Source organism: Solea solea, chromosome 16 (assembly GCF_958295425.1).
Source record: "Solea solea chromosome 16, fSolSol10.1, whole genome shotgun sequence".
NCBI classification, from domain to species: Eukaryota; Metazoa; Chordata; class Actinopteri; order Pleuronectiformes; family Soleidae; genus Solea; species Solea solea.
In genome coordinates this window covers 15,343,644-15,367,385 of record NC_081149.1, presented here as the reverse complement: position 1 = coordinate 15,367,385, position 23,742 = coordinate 15,343,644, and positions in this window count along the sequence as shown.

Genomic DNA, 23,742 nt, shown 5'->3' with positions numbered 1-23,742 from the left:
TGACTTTTTTGTCATATTTTGGACAACATACTAACCTATGACTTTTTTGTCAAATTTTAGAAGACATGCTAAAGTATGACTTTTTTGTCATATTTTGGACAACATACTGACCTATGACTTTTTTGTCAAATTTTAGAAGACATACTAAAGTATGACTTTTTGTCACATTTTGAATGACATACTAACCTATGACTTTTTTGTCACATTTTGGACGACATACTGCAGTATGACTTTTTTGTCAAATTTTAGAAGACATACTAAAATATGACTTTTTTGTCACATTTTGGACGACATACTAACCTATGACTTTTTTTGTCAAATTTTGGAAGACATACTAAAGTATGACTTTTTTGTCACATTTTGGACGACATACTTATTTATGACTTTTTTGTCACATTTTGGACGACATACTAATTTATGACTTTTTTGTCACATTTTGGACGACATACTAACCTATGACTTTTTTGTCAAAATTTGGACGACATACTTTAGTATGACTTTTTCATCACAATTTGGACGACATACTATAGTATGACGTTTTTGTCACATTTTGGACGACAAACTATAGTATGACTTTTTTGTCACATTTTGGACGACATACTAACTTATGACTTTTTTGTCATATTTTGGAGGACATACTATAGTATGACTTTTTTGTCACATTTTGGACGTCATACTAACCTATGACTTTTTTGTCACATTTTGGACGACATACTAACTTATGACTTTTTTGTCATATTTTGGAGGACATACTATAGTATGACTTTTTGGTCACATTTTGGAGGACATACTATAGTATGACTTTTTTTGTCAAAATTTGGACGACATACTAACCTATGACTTTTTTGTCACATTTTGGACGACATACTATAGTATGACTTTTTCATCACAATTTGGACGACATACTAACCTATGACTTTTTTGTCACATTTTGGACGACATACTAAAGTATGACTTTTTATCACATTTTGGACAACATACTAACCTATGACTTTTTTGTCAAATTTTAGAAGACATACTAAAGTATGACTTTTTGTCACATTTTGGACGACATACTAACCTATGACTTTTTTGTCACATTTTGGACGACATACTATAGTATGACTTTTTTGTCAAATTTTTGAAGACATACTAAAGTATGACTTTTTGTCACATTTTGGACGACATACTAACCTATGACTGTTTTGTCACATTTTGGACGACATACTTATTTATGACTTTTTTGTCACATTTTGGACGACATACTAACCTATGACTTTTTTGTCACATTTTGGACGACATACTAACCTACGACTTTTTTGTCAAAATTTGGACGACATACTATAGTATGACTTTTTCATCACAATTTGGATGACATACTATAGTATGACGTTTTTGTCACATTTTGGACGACAAACTATAGTATGACTTTTTTGTCACATTTTAGAAGACATACTAAACTATGACTTTTTTGTCACATTTTGGACGACATACTAACCTATGACTTTTTTGTCACATTTTGGACGACATACTAAAGTATGACTTTTTTGTCACATTTTGGACGACATACTAAAGTATGACTTTTTTGTCACATTTTGGACAACATACTAACCTATGACTTTTTTGTAAAATTTTGGAAGACATACTAAAGTATGACTTTTTTGTCACATTTTGGACGACATACTATAGTATGACTTTTTTGTCAAATTTTAGAAGACATACTAAAATATGACTTTTTTGTCACATTTTGGACGACATACAAACCTATGACTTTTTTGTCAAATTTTGGAAGACATACTTAAGTATGACTTTTTTGTCACATTTTGGAAGACATATTAAAAGTGTGACTTTTTTGTCACATTTTGGACGACATACTATAGTATGACTTTTTCATCACAATTTGGACGACATACTAACCTATGACTTTTTTGTCACATTTTGGACGACATACTAACCTATGACCTTTTTGTCACATTTTGGACGACATACTGTAGTTTGACTTTTTCATCACAATTTGGAGGACATACTATAGTATGACTTTTTGGTCACATTTTGGACGACATACTATAGTATGACTTTTTTGTCAAAATTTGGACGACATACTAAACTATGACTTTTTTGTCACATTTTAGACGACATACTAACCTATGACTTTTTTGTCACATTTTGGACGACATACTATAGTATGACTTTTTTGTCAAAATTTGGACGACATACTAACCTATGACTTTTTTGTCACATTTTGGACGACATACTGACCTATGACTTTTTTGTCACATTTTGGACGACATACTATAGTATGACTTTTTTGTCACATTTTGGACGTCATACTAACCTATGACTTTTTTGTCACATTTTGGACGACATACTATAGTACGACTTTTTCATCACATTTTGGACGACATACTAAACTATGACTTTTTTTTCACATTTTGGACGACATACTAACCTATGACTTTTTTGTCACATTTTGGACGATGTACTATAGTATGACTTTTTCATCACATTTTGGACGACATACTAAACTATGACTTTTTTTCACATTTTGGACGACATACTAACCTATGACTTTTTTGTCACATTTTGGACGACACACTATAGTATGACTTTTTTGTCAAAATTTGGACGACATACTAACCTATGACTTTTTTGTCACATTTTGGACGACATACTATAGTATGACTTTTTTGTCAGAGTTTGGACGACATATTGACCTATGACTTTTTTGTCACATTTTGGACGACATACTATAGTATGACTTTTTTGTCACATTTTGGACGTCATACTAACCTATGACTTTTTTGTCACATTTTGGACGACATACTATACTATGACTTTTTTGTCACATTTTTGGACGACATACTAACCTATGACTTTTTTGTCACATTTTGGACGACATACTAAAGTATGACTTTTTTGTCAAATTTTGGACGATGTACTATAGTATGACTTTTTTGGAAGACATACTAAAGTATGACTTTTTTGGAAGACATACTAAAGTATGACTTTCTTGTCAAATATTCCAATCTGTGATTGCGCTGCCTCAGGTGGGACTTGAACCCACGAACACTGGCTGAGGAAGCCAGTGTTTTATCCTTTAGGCCATTAGGGCTCTTTGTGACTTGGACACACGTCTTGTATTTCTCACATTTTGGACGTCATACTAACCTATGACTTTTTTGTCACATTTTGGACGAAATACTATAGTATGACTTTTTCATCACAATTTGGACGACATACTATAGTATGCATTTTTGGTCACATTTTGGATGACACTATAGTATGACTTTTTTGTCAAAATTTGGACGACATACTAAACTATGACTTTTTTGTCACATTTTGGACGACATACTAAAGTATGACTTTTTTGTCACATTTTGGACGACATACTATAGTATGACTTTTTTGGAAGACATACTAAAGTATGACTTTCTTGTCAAATATTCCAATCTGTGATTGCACTGCCTCAGGTGGGACTTGAACCCATGAACACTGGCTGAGAAAGCCAGCGTTTTATCCTTTAGGCCATTAGGGCTCTTTGTCACTGAGACACACGTCTTGTATTTCTCACATTTTGGACGTCATACTAACATATGACTTTTTTGTCAAAATTTGGACGACATACTATAGTAAGACTTTTTTGTCACATTTTGGACGACATACTAACCTATGACTTTTTGTCACATTTTGGACGACATACTAACCTATGACTTTTGTCAAATTTTAGAAGACATACTAAAGTATGACTTTTTTGTCATATTTTGGACAACATACTAACCTATGACTTTTTTGTCAAATTTTAGAAGACATGCTAAAGTATGACTTTTTTGTCATATTTTGGACAACATACTGACCTATGACTTTTTTGTCAAATTTTAGAAGACATACTAAAGTATGACTTTTTGTCACATTTTGAATGACATACTAACCTATGACTTTTTTGTCACATTTTGGACGACATACTGCAGTATGACTTTTTTGTCAAATTTTAGAAGACATACTAAAATATGACTTTTTTGTCACATTTTGGACGACATACTAACCTATGACTTTTTTTGTCAAATTTTGGAAGACATACTAAAGTATGACTTTTTTGTCACATTTTGGACGACATACTAATTTATGACTTTTTTGTCACATTTTGGACGACATACTAATTTATGACTTTTTTGTCACATTTTGGATGACATACTAACCTATGACTTTTTTGTCAAAATTTGGACGACATACTTTAGTATGACTTTTTCATCACAATTTGGACGACATACTTTAGTATGACGTTTTTGTCACATTTTGGACGACAAACTATAGTATGACTTTTTTGTCACATTTTGGACGACATACTAACTTATGACTTTTTTGTCATATTTTGGAGGACATACTATAGTATGACTTTTTTGTCACATTTTGGACGTCATACTAACCTATGACTTTTTTGTCACATTTTGGACGACATACTAACTTATGACTTTTTTGTCATTTTTTGGAGGACATACTATAGTATGACTTTTTCATCACAATTTGGAGGACATACTATAGTATGACTTTTTGGTCACATTTTGGAGGACATACTATAGTATGACTTTTTTTGTCAAAATTTGGACGACATACTAACCTATGACTTTTTTGTCACATTTTGGACGACATACTATAGTATGACTTTTTCATCACAATTTGGACGACATACTAACCTATGACTTTTTTGTCACATTTTGGACGACATACTAAAGTATGACTTTTTATCACATTTTGGACAACATACTAACCTATGACTTTTTTGTCAAATTTTAGAAGACATACTAAAGTATGACTTTTTGTCACATTTTGGACGACATACTAACCTATGACTTTTTTGTCACATTTTGGACGACATTCTATAGTATGACTTTTTTGTCAAATTTTTGAAGACATACTAAAGTATGACTTTTTGTCACATTTTGGACGACATACTAACCTATGACTGTTTTGTCACATTTTGGACGACATACTTATTTATGACTTTTTTGTCACATTTTGGACGACATACTAACCTATGACTTTTTTGTCACATTTTGGACGACATACTAACCTATGACTTTTTTGTCAAAATTTGGACGACATACTATAGTATGACTTTTTCATCACAATTTGGATGACATACTATAGTATGACGTTTTTGTCACATTTTGGACGACAAACTATAGTATGACTTTTTTGTCACATTTTAGAAGACATACTAAACTATGACTTTTTTGTCACATTTTGGACGACATACTAACCTATGACTTTTTTGTCACATTTTGGACGACATACTAAAGTATGACTTTTTTGTCACATTTTGGACGACATACTAAAGTATGACTTTTTTGTCACATTTTGGACAACATACTAACCTATGACTTTTTTGTAAAATTTTGGAAGACATACTAAAGTATGACTTTTTTGTCACATTTTGGACGACATACTAAAGTATGACTTTTTTGTCAAATTTTAGAAGACATACTAAAATATGACTTTTTTGTCACATTTTGGACGACATACTAACCTATGACTTTTTTGTCACATTTTGGACGACATACTAACCTATGACTTTTTTGTCACATTTTGGACGACATACTAACCTATGACTTTTTTGTCAAAATTTGGACGACATACTATAGTATGACTTTTTCATCACAATTTGGATGACATACTATAGTATGACGTTTTTGTCACATTTTGGACGACAAACTATAGTATGACTTTTTGGTCACATTTTAGAAGACATACTAAACTATGACTTTTTTGTCACATTTTGGACGACATACTAACCTATGACTTTTTTGTCACATTTTGGACGACATACTAAAGTATGACTTTTTTGTCACATTTTGGACGACATACTAAAGTATGACTTTTTTGTCACATTTTGGACAACATACTAACCTATGACTTTTTTGTAAAATTTTGGAAGACATACTAAAGTATGACTTTTTTGTCACATTTTGGACGACATACTAAAGTATGACTTTTTTGTCAAATTTTAGAAGACATACTAAAATATGACTTTTTTGTCACATTTTGGACGACATACAAACCTATGACTTTTTTGTCAAATTTTGGAAGACATACTTAAGTATGACTTTTTTGTCACATTTTGGAAGACATATTAAAAGTGTGACTTTTTTGTCACATTTTGGACGACATACTATAGTATGACTTTTTCATCACAATTTGGACGACATACTAACCTATGACTTTTTTGTCACATTTTGGACGACATACTAACCTATGACCTTTTTGTCACATTTTGGACGACATACTGTAGTTTGACTTTTTCATCACAATTTGGAGGACATACTATAGTATGACTTTTTGGTCACATTTTGGACGACATACTATAGTATGACTTTTTTGTCAAAATTTGGACGACATACTAAACTATGACTTTTTTGTCACATTTTAGACGACATACTAACCTATGACTTTTTTGTAACATTTTGGACGACATACTATAGTATGACTTTTTTGTCAAAATTTGGACGACATACTAACCTATGACTTTTTTGTCACATTTTGGACGACATACTGACCTATGACTTTTTTGTCACATTTTGGACGACATACTAAACTATGACTTTTTTTTCACATTTTGGACGACATACTAACCTATGACTTCTTTGTCACATTTTGGACGACATACTATAGTATGACTTTTTTGTCAAAATTTGGACGTCATACTAACCTATGACTTTTTTGTCACATTTTGGACGACATACTATAGTATGACTTTTTTGTCAGAGTTTGGACGACATACTAACCTATGACTTTTTTGTCACATTTTGGACGACATACTAAAGTATGACTTTTTTGTCAAATTTTGGACGATGTACTATAGTATGACTTTTTTGGAAGACATACTAAAGTATGACTTTTTTGGAAGACATACTAAAGTATGACTTTTTTGGAAGACATACTAAAGTATGACTTTCTTGTCAAATATTCCAATCTGTGATTGCGCTGCCTCAGGTGGGACTTGAACCCACGAACACTGGCTGAGGAAGCCAGTGTTTTATCCTTTAGGCCATTAGGGCTCTTTGCGACTTGGACACACGTCTTGTATTTCTCACATTTTGGACGTCATACTAACCTATGACTTTTTTGTCACATTTTGGACGAAATACTATAGTATGACTTTTTCATCACAATTTGGACGACATACTATAGTATGCATTTTTGGTCACATTTTGGATGACATACTATAGTATGACTTTTTTGTCAAAATTTGGACGACATACTAAACTATGACTTTTTTGTCACATTTTGGACGACATACTAAAGTATGACTTTTTTGTCACATTTTGGACGACATACTATAGTATGACTTTTTTGGAAGACATACTAAAGTATGACTTTCTTGTCAAATATTCCAATCTGTGATTGCACTGATGAACACTGGCTGAGAAAGCCAGCGTTTTATCCTTTAGGCCATTAGGGCTCTTTGTCACTGGGACACACGTCTTGTATTTCTCACATTTTGGACGTCATACTAACATATGACTTTTTTGTCACATTTTGGACGACATACTATAGTATGACTTTTTCATCACAATTTGGACGACATACTATAGTATGACTTTTTGGTCACATTTTGGACGACATACTATAGTATGACTTTTTTGTCAAAATTTGGACGACATACTAACCTATGACTTTTTTGTCACATTTTGGACGACATACTGACCTATGACTTTTTTGTCACATTTTGGACGACATACTATAGTATGACTTTTTTGTCACATTTTGGACGTCATACTAACCTATGACTTTTTTGTCACATTTTGGACGACATACTATAGTATGACTTTTTCATCACATTTTGGACGACATACTAAACTATGACTTTTTTGTCACATTTTGGACGACATACTAACCTATGACTTTTTTGTCACATTTTGGACGACATACTAAAGTATGACTTTTTTGTCAAATTTTGGACGATGTACTATAGTATGACTTTTTTGGAAGACATACTAAAGTATGACTTTCTTTTCAAATATTCCAATCTGTGATTGCGCTGCCTCAGGTGGGACTTGAACCCATGAACACTGGCCGAGGAAGCCAGTGTTTTATCCTATAGGCCATTAGGGCTCTTTGCCACTTGGACACACGTCTTGTATTTCTCACATTTTGGACGTCATACTAACCTATGACTTTTTTGTCACATTTTGGACGAAATACTATAGTATGACTTTTTCATCACAATTTGGACGGCATACTATAGTATGACTTTTTGGTCACATTTTGGACGACATACTATAGTATGACTTTTTTGTCAAAATTTGGACGACATACTAACCTATGACTTTTTTGTCACATTTTGGACGACATACTAACCTATGACTTTTTTGTCACATTTTGGACGACATACTATAGTATGACTTTTTTGTCACATTTTGGACGACATACTAACCTATGACTTTTTTGTCACATTTTGGACGACATACTGACCTATGACTTTTTTGTCACATTTTGGACGACATACTATAGTATGACTTTTTCATCACAATTTGGACGACATACTATAGTATGCATTTTTGGTCACATTTTGGATGACATACTATAGTATGACTTTTTTGTCAAAATTTGGACGACATACTAAACTATGACTTTTTTGTCACATTTTGGACGACATACTAAAGTATGACTTTTTTGTCACATTTTGGACGACATACTATAGTATGACTTTTTTGGAAGACATACTAAAGTATGACTTTCTTGTCAAATATTCCAATCTGTGATTGCACTGATGAACACTGGCTGAGAAAGCCAGCGTTTTATCCTTTAGGCCATTAGGGCTCTTTGTCACTGGGACACACGTCTTGTATTTCTCACATTTTGGACGTCATACTAACATATGACTTTTTTGTCACATTTTGGACGACATACTATAGTATGACTTTTTCATCACAATTTGGACGACATACTATAGTATGACTTTTTGGTCACATTTTGGACGACATACTATAGTATGACTTTTTTGTCAAAATTTGGACGACATACTAACCTATGACTTTTTTGTCACATTTTGGACGACATACTGACCTATGACTTTTTTGTCACATTTTGGACGACATACTATAGTATGACTTTTTTGTCACATTTTGGACGTCATACTAACCTATGACTTTTTTGTCACATTTTGGACGACATACTATAGTATGACTTTTTCATCACATTTTGGACGACATACTAAACTATGACTTTTTTGTCACATTTTGGACGACATACTAACCTATGACTTTTTTGTCACATTTTGGACGACATACTAAAGTATGACTTTTTTGTCAAATTTTGGACGATGTACTATAGTATGACTTTTTTGGAAGACATACTAAAGTATGACTTTCTTTTCAAATATTCCAATCTGTGATTGCGCTGCCTCAGGTGGGACTTGAACCCATGAACACTGGCCGAGGAAGCCAGTGTTTTATCCTATAGGCCATTAGGGCTCTTTGCCACTTGGACACACGTCTTGTATTTCTCACATTTTGGACGTCATACTAACCTATGACTTTTTTGTCACATTTTGGACGAAATACTATAGTATGACTTTTTCATCACAATTTGGACGGCATACTATAGTATGACTTTTTGGTCACATTTTGGACGACATACTATAGTATGACTTTTTTGTCAAAATTTGGACAACATACTAACCTATGACTTTTTTGTCACATTTTGGACGACATACTAACCTATGACTTTTTTGTCACATTTTGGACGACATACTATAGTATGACTTTTTTGTCACATTTTGGACGACATACTAACCTATGACTTTTTTGTCACATTTTGGACGACATACTGACCTATGACTTTTTTGTCACATTTTGGACGACATACTATAGTATGACTTTTTTGTCAAAATTTGGACGACATACTAAACTATGACTTTTTTGTCACATTTTGGACGACATACTAACCTATGACTTTTTTGTCACATTTTGGACGACATACTAAAGTATGACTTTTTTGTCAAAATTTGGACGATGTACTATCCTATGACCTTTTTGTCACATTTTGGACGACATACTGTAGTTTGACTTTTTCATCACAATTTGGAGGACATACTAAAGTATGACTTTCTTGTCAAATATTCCAATCTGTGATTGCACTGCCTCAGGTGGGACTTGAACCCATGAACACTGGCTGAGAAAGCCAGCGTTTTATCCTTTAGGCCATTAGGGCTCTTTGTCACTGGGACACACGTCTTGTATTTCTCACATTTTGGACGTCATACTAACATATGACTTTTTTGTCACATTTTGGACGACATACTATAGTATGACTTTTTCATCACAATTTGGACGACATACTATAGTATGACTTTTTTGTCACATTTTGGACGACATACTAACCTATGACTTTTTTGTCACATTTTGGACGACATACTAAAGTATGACTTTTTTGTCAAAATTTGGACGATGTACTATCCTATGACCTTTTTGTCACATTTTGGACGACATACTGTAGTTTGACTTTTTCATCACAATTTGGAGGACATACTAAAGTATGACTTTTTTGTCAAAATTTGGACGATGTACTATCCTATGACCTTTTTGTCACTTTTTGGACGACATACTGTAGTTTGACTTCTTCATCACAATTTGGAGGACATACTATAGTATGACTTTTTGGTCACATTTTGGGCGACATACTGTAGTTTGACTTCTTCCTCACAATTTGGAGGACATACTATAGTATGACTTTTTGGTCACATTTTGGGCGACATACTATAGTATGACTTTTTTGTCAAAATTTGGACGACATACTAACCTATGACTTTTTTGTCACATTTTGGACGACATACTGGCCTATGACTTTTTTGTCACATTTTGGACGACATACTATAGTATGACTTTTTTGTCACATTTTGGACGTCATACTAACCTATGACTTTTTTGTCACATTTTGGACGACATACTATAGTATGACTTTTTCATCACATTTTGGACGACATACTAAACTATGACTTTTTTGCCACATTTTGGACGACATACTGACCTATGACTTTTTTGTCAAATTTTGGACGACATACTATAGTATGACTTTTTTGTCACATTTTGGACGTCATACTAACCTATGACTTTTTTGTCACATTTTGGACGACATACTATAGTATGACTTTTTCATCACATTTTGGACGACATACTAAACTATGACTTTTTTGTCACATTTTGGACGACATACTGACCTATGACTTTTTTGTCACATTTTGGACGACATACTATAGTATGACTTTTTTGTCACATTTTGGACGTCATACTAACCTATGACTTTTTTGTCACATTTTGGACGACATACTATAGTATGACTTTTTCATCACATTTTGGACGACATACTAAACTATGACTTTTTTGTCACATTTTGGACGACATACTAACCTATGACTTTTTTGTCACATTTTGGATGACATACTATAGTATGACTTTTTCATCACAATTTGGACGACATACTAACCTATGACTTTTTTGTCACATTTTGGACGACATACTAACCTATGACCTTTTTGTCACATTTTGGACGACATACTGTAGTTTGACTTTTTCATCACAATATGGAGGACATACTATAGTATGACTTTTTGGTCACATTTTGGACGACATACTATAGTATGACTTTTTTGTCAAAATTTGGACGACATACTAAACTATGACTTTTTTGTCACATTTTGGACGACATACTAACCTATGACTTTTTTGTCACATTTTGGACGACATACTAAAGTATGACTTTTTTGTCACATTTTGGACAACATACTAACCTATGACTTTTTTGTAAAATTTTGGAAGACATACTAAAGTATGACTTTTTTGTCACATTTTGGACGACATACTATAGTATGACTTTTTTGTCACATTTTGGACAACATACTAACCTATGACTTTTTTGTCAAATTTTGGAAGACATACTTAAGTATGACTTTTTTGTCACATTTTGGAAGACATATTAAAAGTGTGACTTTTTTGTCACATTTTGGACGACATACTATAGTATGACTTTTTCATCACAATTTGGACGACATACTAACCTATGACTTTTTTGTCACATTTTGGACGACATACTAACCTATGACCTTTTTGTCACATTTTGGACGACATACTGTAGTTTGACTTTTTCATCACAATTTGGAGGACATACTATAGTATGACTTTTTGGTCACATTTTGGACGACATACTAACCTATGACTTTTTTGACACATTTTGGACGACATACTATAGTATGACTTTTTTGTCACATTTTGGACGACATACTAACCTATGACTTTTTTGTCACATTTTGGACGACATACTGACCTATGACTTTTTTGTCACATTTTGGACGACATACTATAGTATGACTTTTTTGTCAAAATTTGGACGACATACTAAACTATGACTTTTTTGTCACATTTTGGACGACATACTAACCTATGACTTTTTTGTCACATTTTGGACGACATACTAAAGTATGACTTTTTTGTCAAAATTTGGACGATGTACTATCCTATGACCTTTTTGTCACATTTTGGACGACATACTGTAGTTTGACTTTTTCATCACAATTTGGAGGACATACTTAAGTATGACTTTTTTGTCAAAATTTGGACGATGTACTATCCAATGACCTTTTTGTCACTTTTTGGACGACATACTGTAGTTTGACTTTTTCATCACAATTTGGAGGACATACTATAGTATGACTTTTTGGTCACATTTTGGGCGACATACTATAGTATGACTTTTTTGTCAAAATTTGGACGACATACTAACCTATGACTTTTTTGTCACATTTTGGACGACATACTAACCTATGACTTTTTTGTCACATTTTGGACGACATACTATAGTATGACTTTTTTGTCAAAATTTGGACGACATACTAACCTATGACTTTTTTGTCACATTTTGGACGACATACTATAGTATGACTTTTTCATCACAATTTGGACGACATACTAACCTATGACTTTTTTGTCACATTTTGGACGTCATACTAACCTATGACTTTTTTGTCACATTTTGGACGACATACTATAGTATGACTTTTTCATCACATTTTGGACGACATACTAAACTATGACTTTTTTGTCACATTTTGGACGACATACTGACCTATGACTTTTTTGTCACATTTTGGACGACATACTATAGTATGACTTTTTTGTCACATTTTGGACGTCATACTAACCTACGACTTTTTTGTCACATTTTGGACGACATACTATAGTATGACTTTTTCATCACATTTTGGACGACATACTAAACTATGACTTTTTTGTCACATTTTGGACGACATACTAACCTATGACTTTTTTGTCACATTTTGGATGACATACTATAGTATGACTTTTTCATCACAATTTGGACGACATACTAACCTATGACTTTTTTGTCACATTTTGGACGACATACTAACCTATGACCTTTTTGTCACATTTTGGACGACATACTGTAGTTTGACTTTTTCATCACAATATGGAGGACATACTATAGTATGACTTTTTGGTCACATTTTGGACGACATACTATAGTATGACTTTTTTGTCAAAATTTGGACGACAGACTAAACTATGACTTTTTTGTCACATTTTGGACGACATACTAACCTATGACTTTTTTGTCACATTTTGGACGACATACTAAAGTATGACTTTTTTGTCACATTTTAGAAGACATACTAAAATATGACTTTTTTGTCACATTTTGGACGACATACTATAGTATGACTTTTTTGTCAAATTTTAGAAGACATACTTAAGTATGACTTTTTTGCCACATTTTGGAAGACATATTAAAAGTGTGACTTTTTTGTCACATTTTGGACGACATACTATAGTATGACTTTTTCATCACAATTTGGACGACATACTAACCTATGACTTTTTTGTCACATTTTGGACGTCATACTAACCTATGACTTTTTTGTCACATTTTGGACGACATACTATAGTATGACTTTTTCATCACATTTTGGACGACATACTAAACTATGACTTTTTTGTCACATTTTGGACGACATACTAACCTATGACTTTTTTGTCACATTTTGGATGACATACTATAGTATGACTTTTTCATCACAATTTGGACGACATACTAACCTATGACTTTTTTGTCACATTTTGGACGACATACTAACCTATGACCTTTTTGTCACATTTTGGACGACATACTGTAGTTTGACTTTTTCATCACAATATGGAGGACATACTATAGTATGACTTTTTGGTCACATTTTGGACGACATACTTTAGTATGACTTTTTTGTCAAAATTTGGACGACATACTAAACTGACTTTTTTGTCACATTTTGGACGACATACTAACCTATGACTTTTTTGTCACATTTTGGACGACATACTAAAGTATGACTTTTTTCTCACATTTTGGACGACATACTAAAGTATGACTTTTTTGTCACATTTTGGACAACAAACTAACCTATGACTTTTTTGTAAAATTTTGGAAGACATACTAAAGTATGACTTTTTTGTCACATTTTGGACGACATACTATTTTATGACTTTTTTGTCAAATTTTAGAAGACATACTAAAATATGACTTTTTTGTCACATTTTGGACGACATACAAACCTATGACTTTTTTGTCAAATTCTGGAAGACATACTTAAGTATGACTTTTTTGTCACATTTTGGAAGACATATTAAAAGTGTGACTTTTTTGTCACATTTTGGACGACATACTATAGTATGACTTTTTCATCACAATTTGGACGACATACTAACCTATGACTTTTTTGTCACATTTTGGACGACATACTAACCTATGACCTTTTTGTCACATTTTGGACGACATACTGTAGTTTGACTTTTTCATCACAATTTGGAGGACATACTATAGTATGACTTTTTGGTCACATTTTGGACGACATACTAACCTATGACTTTTTTGTCACATTTTGGACGACATACTATAGTATGACTTTTTGGTCACATTTTGGACGACATACTAACCTATGACTTTTTTGTCACATTTTGGACGACATACTGACCTATGACTTTTTTGTCACATTTTGGACGACATACTATAGTATGACTTTTTTGTCAAAATTTGGACGACATACTAAACTATGACTTTTTTGTCACATTTTGGACGACATACTAACCTATGACTTTTTTGTCACATTTTGGACGACATACTAACCTATGACTTTTTTGTCACATTTTGGACGACATACTAAAGTATGACTTTTTTGTCAAAATTTGGACGATGTACTATCCTATGACCTTTTTGTCACATTTTGGACGACATACTGTAGTTTGACTTTTTCATCACAATTTGGAGGACATACTAAAGTATGACTTTTTTGTCAAAATTTGGACGATGTACTATCCTATGACCTTTTTGTCACTTTTTGGACGACATACTGTAGTTTGACTTTTTCATCACAATTTGGAGGACATACTATAGTATGACTTTTTGGTCACATTTTGGGCGACATACTATAGTATGACTTTTTTGTCAAAATTTGGACGACATACTAACCTATGACTTTTTTGTCACATTTGGACGACATACTATAGTATGACTTTTTTGTCACATTTTGGACGACATACTATAGTATGACTTTTTTGTCAAAATTTGGACGACATACTAACCTATGACTTTTTTGTCACATTTTGGACGACATACTGACCTATGACTTTTTTGTCACATTTTGGACGACATACTATAGTATGACTTTTTTGTCACATTTTGGACGTCATACTAACCTATGACTTTTTTGTCACATTTTGGAAGTCATACTATAGTATGACTTTTTCATCACATTTTGGACGACATACTAAACTATGACTTTTTTGTCACATTTTGGACGACATACTGACCTATGACTTTTTTGTCACATTTTGGACGACATACTATAGTATGACTTTTTTGTCACATTTTGGACGTCATACTAACCTATGACTTTTTTGTCACATTTTGGACGACATACTATAGTATGACTTTTTCATCACATTTTGGACGACATACTAAACTATGACTTTTTTGTCACATTTTGGACGACATACTAACCTATGACTTTTTTGTCACATTTTGGACGACATACTAAAGTATGACTTTTTTGTCACATTTTGGACGACATACTAACCTATGACTTTTTTGGAAGACATACTAAAGTATGACTTTCTTTTCAAATATTCCAATCTGTGATTGCGCTGCCTCAGGTGGGACTTGAACCCATGAACACTGGCTGAGGAAACCAGTGTTTTATCCTTTAGGCCATTAGGGCTCTTTGTCACTTGGACACACGTCTTGTATTTCTCACATTTTGGACGTCATACTAACCTATGACTTTTTTGTCACATTTTGGACGAAATACTATAGTATGACTTTTTCATCACAATTTGGACGACATACTATAGTATGACTTTTTGGTCACATTTTGGATGACATATTATAGTATGACTTTTTTGTCAAAATTTGGACGACATACTAAACTATGACTTTTTTGTCACATTTTGGACGACATACTAACCTATGACTTTTATGTCACATTTTGGACGACATACTATAGTATGACTTTTTTGTCAAAATTTGGACGACATACTAACCTATGACTTTTTTGTCACATTTTGGACGACATACTAACCTATGACTTTTTTGTCACATTTTGGACGACATACTATAGTATGACTTTTTTGTCAAAATTTGGACGACATACTAACCTATGACTTTTGTGTCACATTTTGGACGACATACTAAAGTATGACTTTTTTGTCACATTTTGGACGACATACTAACCTATGACTTTTTTGTCAAATTTTAGAAGACATACTAAAGTATGACTTTTTTGTCACATTTTGGACGACATACTATAGTATGACTTTTTGGTCACATTTTGGACGACATACTATAGTATGACTTTTTTGTCACATTTTGGACGTCATACTAACCTATGACTTTTTTGTCACATTTTGGACGACATACTATACTATGACTTTTTTGTCACATTTTGGACGACATACTATAGTATGACTTTTTTGTCACATTTTGGACGACATACTAACCTATGACCTTTTTGTCACATTTTGGACGACATACTGTAGTTTGACTTTTTCATCACAATTTGGAGGACATACTATAGTATGACTTTTTTGTCAAAATTTGGACGACATACTATAGTATGACTTTTTCATCACAATTTGGACGACATACTATAGTATGACTTTTTGGTCACATTTTGGACGACATACTATAGTATGACTTTTTTGTCAAAATTTGGACGACATACTATAGTATGACTTTTTTGTCAAAATTTGGACGACATACTATAGTATGACTTTTTCATCACAATTTGGACGACATACTAACCTATGACTTTTTTGTCACATTTTGGACGACATACTAAAGTATGACTTTTTTGTCACATTTTGGACGTCATACTAACCTATGACTTTTTTGTCACATTTTGGATGACATACTAACCTATGACTTTTTTGTCAAAATTTGGACGACATACTATAGTATGACTTTTTCATCACAATTTGGACGACATTCTATAGTATGACGTTTTTGTCACATTTTGGACGACAAACTATAGTATGACTTTTTTGTCACATTTTGGACGTCATACTGACCTATGACTTTTTTGTCACATTTTGGACGACATACTAACCTATGACTTTTTTGTCACATTTTGGACGACTTACTAACCTATGACTTTTTCATCACATTTTGGACGACATACTAACCTATGACTTTTTCATCACAATTTGGATGACATACTATAGTAAGACTTTTTTGTCACATTTTGGACGACATACTAACCTATGACTTTTTGTCACATTTTGGACGACATACTAACCTATGACTTTTTTGTCACATTTTGGACGACATACTAACCTATGACCTTTTTGTCACATTTTGGACGACATACTGTAGTTTGACTTTTTCATCACAATTTGGAGGACATACTATAGTATGACTTTTTTGTCAAAATTTGGACGACATACTATAGTATGACTTTTTCATCACAATTTGGACGACATACTATAGTACGACTTTTTGGTCACATTTTGGACGACATACTAACCTATGACTTTTTTGTCACATTTTGGACGACATACTAACCTATGACTTTTTTGTCACATTTTGGACGACATACTATAGTATGACTTTTTTGTCACATTTTGGACGACATACTGACCTATGACTTTTTTGTCACATTTTGGACGACATACTATAGTATGACTTTTTTGTCACATTTTGGACGTCATACTAACCTATGACTTTTTTGTCACATTTTGGACGACATACTATAGTATGACTTTTTCGTCACAATTTGGACGACATACTATAGTATGACTTTTTGGTCACATTTTGGACGACATACTATAGTATGACTTTTTTGTCAAAATTTGGACGACATACTATAGTATGACTTTTTCGTCACAATTTGGACGACATACTATAGTATGACTTTTTGGTCACATTTTGGACGACATACTATAGTATGACTTTTTTGTCAAAATTTGGACGACATACTATAGTATGACTTTTTTATCACAATTTGGACGACATACTATAGTATGACGTTTCTGTCACATTTTGGACGACAAACTATAGCATGACTTTTTTGTCACATTTTGGACGACATACTAACCTATGACTTTTTTGTCACATTTTGGACGACATACTATAGTTCAACCTTTTTTGTGACATCTTGGATGACATACTAAAATTTAAAGTAACTGAATGAATGTCAGGCTATATACCACAGAGCTTGGATTCAAGATTCACGAGACTGAGTCAGATACGTGAAATTAAAATAGGAGGCTTTATTGCTCTCTCAAAAAACATTAACAAAAAAGAATGCCGAAGGCAAAAGCAAAAACGCTGTTCAGAAACACTTAAATAAAAGAATGCCCAAAGGCACGAGAAAACTCTAAAAACAAACCTATACCCCTCCTCCACCCCTCTTTTACAGAACTTAAAATTCATGTGCATGTTCAATTATAATATGTAATGTAATATGTAAATATATATATATATATATATACATACATGTATATGTGTATACACACATATATAACCGGGCTCGCCATTTAACATGTTGTTTATCATTTACTCGTTGTTGTGTGTGGGACTATGATTGCTTTTCGTTTGTGTCACCAGCCCAACTCTGCCTCTGATTGGCCTACAATGAGATTTTACTCTACCTCAGTCAATCATCATCACTTATGTGGAAGGAGAGTAAAGAAAAACAAAAAAACTTTGCCTCTCGGTTTAGAGATCTAGTTGGTCTGATGAAAACAGCTTCAATGAGCTAATAATTAAAGTAATGCGCCACATTTTTTGGCAGTAACGGTAACGGTAATTAATTAGATTACTTATTACTGAAAAAAGTAACGCCGTTAGTAACACTGTTTATTTTTAACACTGTTACTCCCATCGCCGACGGAGTCATCTCCTCCCTTGGCTGTGCACTTCACAGGATGCAGACCCTGAATTGAGACACGGCTGTTGTCTGCCTTCAAAGCGCATCACACTGTCTACACTTCCGTGCAGCTGACCATTCGCAAAGCGTTATTTCTTGACAGCTTATATTTTAGCATGTTTCTCTGGCTGCATCCATTGAACAAATTATGAACAGACTCAGGTTCTGTCCAATCAGAAACAAGAAGCGTTGTCCCCACCTTTTCCGTAATCTGAAACGTTGTTGTGTTTTCTCACAATAAACCCTGCCTAAATGTTACACACTGGACTTTTAAGTTGCTTGGTTTGTTTCTGACATTTTTGGGTGTGCATATTCACAGATGAGGAGGCACATGAGAAGGTTGGCACATCACACACAAACAGACACTGATCAGCCACAACAATAAAACAGATAATAGGTTTGTGTTGGTTTCACTTTTAAACCTCTGTGATGGCACGTCATGTAAAACTTATCATTTTAGCAGTTACCAGTTTTATTGTGATCAGTGTAAAGCCAGGCTAGAAAAACCTAGACTAACAAGAACTGTCAACGTGATGAACTTGATTGTTTTGTGGCCAGGACCACTTGTTGTTTGTTGAACAGAATTAATTAGTGAGCATTAGATGTGCACACAGACAGGTTTTGCTTGATTTGCACAAAGCCAGGTGTGTGCTTCATATACAGATGCATGAAAGTGTAGTCACCTCCTCCTTGAATTGAATAAACATAGAACTAATCACCCTGATAGAATACAATACATGCTCTTACCTATGTCTAGTCACATGCTGCCTGTTTGCTTCCATATCTGCATACTGCACTGCTCTCACTTTGTCACACACTTCATCAAGACCAGTGATTGAATTTATAATATTTAATCAATGTGTTTCCCTCGTCTAGTTAAAATGAATTAACTGCCTCTGCATTCAAGAATTTTTTATTTTTTTTATCAGTTAGATGCAAAATCTATGAGGTGTCAAAATCACAAGGCAGTGAGAAAAATATTCAAACGTCAGGTCAGTGGGTGTACAGTTTGAAAAAGAAAAGTTTACCCAATCAGCAGAATGCTGCAGCGTTGTGTTGTTTCTGCTCCTCATCAGACATGCAGTCTCATTCTCAGCCCTGTATCTTGATGGATTGCTGTATAGCTTGTATAGCTGCCATTGTGCATTCTGATACACTGTTTGAATTATGATTTAAGACAGAGATGGCTGAAATCTGATGAGTGACAGCTCTTAAGAAGGGAGAGTTTTAAGGGCAGGACTGTTTGACGAGGTCATTACAGAAGGGTTATTGCAGAGTGATGCACCCTCATCTATTATTTGCTGCACCTTTGTATGAGTCTGACCTGGAGGAGACCTTTGTACTCGAGGAAGAGCGGGGAAAAGAGGGAGACATGGAGAGAGGATGAATAGGAGTAGCAACATGGAGCAGCAAAAGGAGTTCCTCAGTCTTATTATCAATGTGAATACCCTTTTGTATATTCCATCACATCACTATGTGTGTCTCTTGGGAAAGAAAGGACAATCTTTTTGTCAATACGTCATGGCTTTATTGTCAGCTGCTGCATGTGCTCATTTGCTCAGTTTTAATCAACTTTGATTGTTTTGTAGCGACGTGGGGAATTCATGCTGAGTTTTGTGCAGAAAGAATATATTTTCAGTGAGCTGCATCACATCCTCTGATCAGTAGGCAACACTTTGTGGTCTTGTGTCTTCCAGTGTTTAAACAAGTCTTTTATGATGCAAACGTCCACAAATGTATCAGGTGCATGTGCATAACAATATCTCACCCACATCACCGCACACAGGCACAGAAACACAACCACTTCCGGCGTCAACTTCACAGGTGACCTTTTGTTTCTGGGGTTGTTTGGACTTGCGGTTCGTTTGATGCTGTAACCACTCTGAATTAAGCATTACTCCAACATCAAGGTGGTGTGGTTAGCTAGATGAAAGCAGAGGGGCTGCATGGTGGGTAATACATTAAACAGGCGGGTATTCACAGAGAGAGCGGGAGGCAGCTGGAGAGAATGACTAGGTGTGATGAAAGGGGGATTAGCATGGATTCATCATCATAGATGACTACTCTGTGATTGTCGGCAGCAGGTTTGTAGCTTCAAGTAGCCTTAAAGTATAGCCACAAAGAATCAAGTAGTATCTCTTATCTTAGTTGGCAGACTTAAAATGTTGTACCTAAAATATAACAAATGATTTTATTTTATTTGGCTTTTTTTTTTATTAACCCTTGGTGCTCATGCGGCATGGATCTGTGCTGCAGATGGACCCATGGTAAATTGCTGTGAGAATAATACACAACGCCTTATATGGACATCCTGGGGGTGTGTTTATAGGTCACATAGGCTTTACAAAATTCGTTTTTTATTAGTCTTCTTATGTGTTGCTGAGTCAAAGTTAAAATAGTTTTTCTTTTCTTTTTGTTCATAAAATGTATGTGGAAGGTAAGTTGAATAAAAGTTATTCAAACAAACACAAAAAATATAACAAATTCAATTCGAAAAAGAATACTAAAAAAAGCATTTCATTCAAATAAATGTGTATTTATTTTATGTAACGTTATCTTTAATAACTCAGATGAGCCCTGCAAAAAAAGCAATCGACAGAACGTTTCTTTCTCACAACCTTCATTCAACCTTTAGAGAACGTTCCCTTTTGGTTCCCAGAACGTTCTCCTAATGTTAGGGACACAATACACCACCACAGACACCTCAGCAGACAAAAGCAAAAACTTTTATTTTACATACATCACTGTCATTGTCTTTGGATAAATTCAACTCTGGTTTGTGTTAAATTGAGCAGCAACTCTGTGTGAATAAGCCAAAATGATGATTGGATGATGCAATCAATCTCTGCAAAAACAAGATCTCTACCTGTACATTATGGTGTGGTGTAGATGAATTCAAAGCCTCCAGTTGTACTTTGTCTCATTGCAGCAAACACACAGATACTTCTGTTCTTCTGGCAGTGACTTCAATGGTAGTGTAAAAAAAAACAAAAAACAGGCGTTAATTGGCTTCTTGATAGCTGTGTGTATCGATGACTGGTGTGAGATGACTTTGACTGTGGGCACGAAAGTGAGTGAGTGTCTCTGTGGAAGTACTTTTTTAAGTTTAAATGGGAGTTTGTGTGGTGTGTGTTTGTTCTCTCGGTGACGGGAACAACATGTTAGCTGAGTTAACGCTTCAGTCAGGAGTTTAATTGGACAAGCATGTGCACGCATACACACACACACACACACACACACACACACACTGGTTTCCATTGACTTACATTCATTTCCTGGAGACTTATTCTAACCTTAACCATCATTAGTATAGGCATAATCTTAACCCTGACCTTAACCTAACCCTAATCTCAGCCTAACCTTGATGAGGACTCCATTTTTGTCCCCATGAGGAAGACAAGTCCCCATCACGTGACTGTATAAACAGATTTAGGTCCCCACAACATAAGGAATACCAGGTGCACACACACTCTCTACTGCACCCCCCTGAGCTTGTGATTGTCATTGCTACAGTTGAGAGGCTGCTGTGGAACAACAGTGCAACTGTTATCACACTCCCATCACCTTTTTTTCTTTTAAACTTTTCACATATTGTGTGCTGTGAAAGGTTATCAGTCATCCAGGTTGTCGTATCTTCTGGAGAGTAGATACAGTAAATGGACTTGCTTAGTTTTCCCTTGAAGCGGTGCCGCCTTTTATTTACTTAATGTTTTAATTATTAACTTATTATTTAATTATTTGAGAGCACAAACATTGTCTCTATAATTACAGTTAATTGCAGAAAATGTCTCAGAAATCAAAATGGATCTTTGGGAAGTTCTGAAAATAGAGTCTTTAACTGACGTCTGCTGTCACTCATTTAAAGATGCCTAAATTTTGCTTTGCTACACCAGGGGAAGGAAGACAAATTGCTGCTGTCTCTGTTTTCATTTGAAAAACAACAGCAATGCACTTACTTGCATTTACTTTCTTTTGGCCATGACTTGACTATCAGCTGAGAATGAAAAGCTGTGTTTTCTTGTTCTCACTTTCCACCATTATTGTTTCTTAACATTTTCTGAAACTGAGCAAAACATGGACAAGGACAAACACAGCTTACATTTGCTGACATTGACATTTCTGCTAAACAACTGTGCGGACAAAAGACAGAGATCATCACCAGCACTATATCAATTCTTCAAGATCCTTTATTTCTTTGATCAAAAATATTGATATTAACCAATACTTTTCTGTGTACTTTCTCACGACAAGTTAATGCATACTTTTTTACACAATCAATACATTCATTAGGAGGAAAT